Below are 4,205 nucleotides of genomic sequence, written 5' to 3'. Positions count from 1 at the left end.
TGTGCGCTTTCTTTGTTGAAGTTTTTTTTTTTTTTTTTTTTTTTTTTTTTTTTTTTTGCATCGATTAAAAAAGAAGCACTATTTTGTAGCTTACAAATTAACGACAACACTAATATTTATATTTATTTTTTAGTGGGTTAACGAAATTGGTGGTCCTGAGAGTGTCGTAAAAGAAATGGCTTGAGCTTGCCTGTTTTGTATTTAAAAACCACTTTTGCTGCATAAACTGAAAAGGAAAAGGTGTGTAATATAAAAACAATGTGCAGGGCAATATGGTCCTAAACTGTAAAAATTGAATTTTATTAATATAAAAACAATGTGCAAGACAATATGTTCTTAAAACTATAAAAAAAAATGATTTTTTTTATTATAAAACAATATGCACGGGGCAATATGGTCCTACTATGAGGATTGCAGTTGTTTTCAATAAGGTGATTTTCAATAAATTCGTTAGCAATCGAAGAGGTGCAACCAATCTCTTACGTCTGGATAAAAAAAATAGAGGTAAAATCTTTCGTCTAACTAAACTTCATATTTATTACTGATTTTAATGTTTGGATTGGTGAAATCATACAATGATATTTATTAAGATGAGTAGCCCTAACCATAGCATGATATTTTTTTAGAAGAGTAGCACTATAAAATAGTCCGTTGCTCCGTTTACTTAGTTTTGGTTAATTGAGATTTTTAACGAGTTTTAATTTCCTATATACTAAATCTAACATATATTTAGATTACATTTTTTTTTTTTTTTAACGATTACATTTATCAAATTGATTAACAAAAATCAATAACTAAAAATACATACATAAAAGATTCTCTCGGTTCTGTTTCTCAATCCTAAAAGCAGGGTTGGTCCTCTGGATTCAAATGCCAGGACGGGCTCGGAAAAAAGGCCCCTAACCCTAACATGTAACGAGTATTGTTTTGTTAGAGCAATAAGCTCAAATCAATAAACAAAATCTTGATGTTCCTTTTAAGCAACGCAAAGCTTTTCTTGTCTGTTTTTGTTTCAAAAAAATGGAATTTTACTACATGAAAATATATTCTTAGTATAAAAAAGTATAAGAATTTATATCTATATTTATATTTATCCTTGATGTGCCCGATATGCAGTTTAGTTTCAAATGCAGCAAATTCTTTTTTTCATGTGCTTCGTTCAATAACCCGAAAGGAGCCCTTTATGTCGTTAGTTATTTTGGTATCCCGTTCTGACTTTTTAAGGTCAAACATATGATGTTCAACTACAAAATGCTTATGAAATCTTCTAAAATTTATGGTAATTTAGATAAAAGTTCTTAACTTGGTAACGAGTTTTTGAAGTTAGATATGTGCAGTATCAAAATAAAGCTGCAAATTGTGTCAATTTTGCAACCAGGGAGTGTTTAGTTTGACCTCAAAAGTCAGAGAGGGAATTATAATAAACTCGATCTTTTTGGGTCATATTTTTTCTTTCTTTTCATGAGGATTAGTCCCTTGAACAACCGGGAAACACCAATTTATATTAAACATCTAGAAGAAAAGCATTTAAAACAATCAATATTACCCATCTTTAAAGTTTTTCAATCAAGGGCATGAGGATTCACAAAAGTAAACATAATATCATAAGTTAATTTTAGTTTCTAATAATCTATTTCAAATCATTCATTCAACATTCTATAATCTGATTGAACCAGTCAATTTGATTTTAATCTCATAATATGACATAGTGATAAACTATTAAACTGATTTCTATGAATCTGAGAAACTGATAATCTATTTATTATATAATTCATTCAGACATTCGAGTATGCAATTGACTCTTATAAACTGATAATCCTCATTCCTCAATTTCTTATAATCTATTATAGGTATTACCTGATTAGTAGGACCAAGATTCAAGAATCATAAAGTGATAATCGACCCCTCACTCCTGTCTTGCTGAGTTGATGTCACTGGAAGCTGAGCGGCGCTCGCTTTTTTTTTTGAATGACAACTTGATCGCTGCCTTCTGAGCATCCGTTCTACTTCGCTTCTCCCGTACGATGAACCGATGACGTTGAAGAGCTTTAGGTTTGAATTGGGCTAAACTATACGTACTATTGAAAAAAATTGGGCCCACAAATTGTGGGCCCTGTTCTGCCCACCTTACACATGCTCTAAACCGAGCCTGCCAAAAAGAAACAAGAAAATGATTTGGTAGCCAACACATGAGTACGGTTCGTAGGTTTTTCGTATTCATATATTTTGGGCACCTCCATTACCGTATGTTGCAATTCCGTTAATCATTTGTTTATCGTTGTATGGTGTGGGTATCACGATATTGCATATAAACAATTCACATAATCCCCACGCAAACTGTAATCACCGAAATAAAAATATTCGCCGAAATAAAACAAATAGCTCCGAGAGATTAGACTACAAAGATTAGAAGTGTAAGGTAATTGGGTGTAGAAAATAATTCTGAAAAACTATTTGCACCTGTCGCTTGGCACGGGTAAACGGCTAGTGTATATATATATATATATATATATATATATATATATATATATATATATATATATATATAACATCCTAAATTTTCAAGGCCAAAATTTTTATTTTTGATATAACTATTTAGAAAATCATTTATAAGAAAATATCATCAAGTCATAATTTCATCAAAACCACAATTACATGTCTAAAAATCATATCATGAAAACAATAATAACATCAAAGTACAATCCCAAGAATGTCATGGTGCGGAAATCCTGTGTGTGTGTGATGTGCAGCTACCGCGCCGACTCCTTCCCCTTCGCTGAAGAGGTACCTAAAACAAAACTGAAAACTGTAAGCATGATACTTAGTGAGTTCCCCATCATACCACATACCACATAAGGCCTATCCCTCGATATCTTTCAACTGGTATCTAGCTGGCATGACTGGGAGCTGGGCTCCCCTTCGGTATCCTACAACCGGTAGCCGGGACCATTCGGTATCTTACAACCAGTAACCAGGAGCTAACCTCCGCTTCGGTATCTTTCAACCGGTAGTCGGGAGCTAACCTCCCCTTCGGTATCTTTCAACCGGTAATTGGGGACTATTTCACCCCTATCACTACCACATAATAACATATCATGAACATATATCTAGGCATGCATGGGTGCTGCCTACCCATTCGGTATCTTTCAACCGGTAACCGGGGACTGTTCCGCCCCTACTACTACTAACACATTTAGCATCCTAGCACATTATCATAACAGATAACAACATACTAGATAATTATCACAAAGACAATCATCTCTACTATAATCTCTTACTAGTGGGTCGGCCTTGGTTCCTTAGACCCACTTCTACTGGAAAGTAACTCACCTCAATGTCGTGAAGTGTCTGAACTGTCCTTGCTGTCGGGATCAACTCCTCTCGATTCCTACACATAACAATCTTCCTTAATTACCATTTCATGGTCAACTCAGGTCATAGTAAAAGTCAAGGTCAACATCTTGGTCAAAGTAAACTCTGGGTCAAAGTCAACATCTGGTTGACTCAACTCGCAGAGTTCCGTAATCCTTAGAACACTAATAGCTTCGAATCTACTTGCCGAGTCTTTCAAGAACTTGTCAAATTTCCTTCACATAAAGTCGGGACTTTCTACAACTGACTCGCCGAGTTCATCCTTGAACTTGTCGAGTACTTCTTCATGCAAGAAGACACGTCCATTCTTGGACTCGCCAAGTTCCTTATGAACTCGTCGAGTTCTTCTTCATGCAGTTGGGACTTAGTCTTGAACTCGCCAAGTTTTGTTCTTGAACTCACCGAGTTCCATGATCTTCAGGTCTACAATGAACCCAACTGGCTGAGTGTTCTTCTAACTCAACACATTGTCCATTATCAGAAGAGGTTTGGGTGAAACTGCGACCCGAATCGCTGAGTCCTATGAGCGACTCGCCGAGTCCCTCCATGTACAAAACTATTAAGTCGATTTCAGTTGGCCTTAATGCATCCAAAACATAGATCTAACCTCCTAGGGTCCATATTACATGTAAAGTCACAAACTTTACGTCCATGCATGGGTCTTCAAGCTCAAAAGACCCAAAAATGAGGTCCACAAGGTGCATGGGACTCCCATGGCCATAAAGTTGGCACTTTTATGCCATGAGAGCCCTCCTAGGTTCAAGATCTGAAGTCATCACTCTATGTTATGCTCTAAACCCGAAGGTGACTTAGAAATTCCCCAAAACCTGTGG

This window comes from Lactuca serriola, chromosome 8 (genome assembly GCF_051521515.1).
Source record: "Lactuca serriola cultivar US96UC23 chromosome 8, Lser_US96UC23_V15, whole genome shotgun sequence".
In the NCBI taxonomy this organism is placed as follows: Eukaryota; Viridiplantae; Streptophyta; class Magnoliopsida; order Asterales; family Asteraceae; genus Lactuca; species Lactuca serriola.
Note: the sequence above shows the minus strand (reverse complement) of the source record.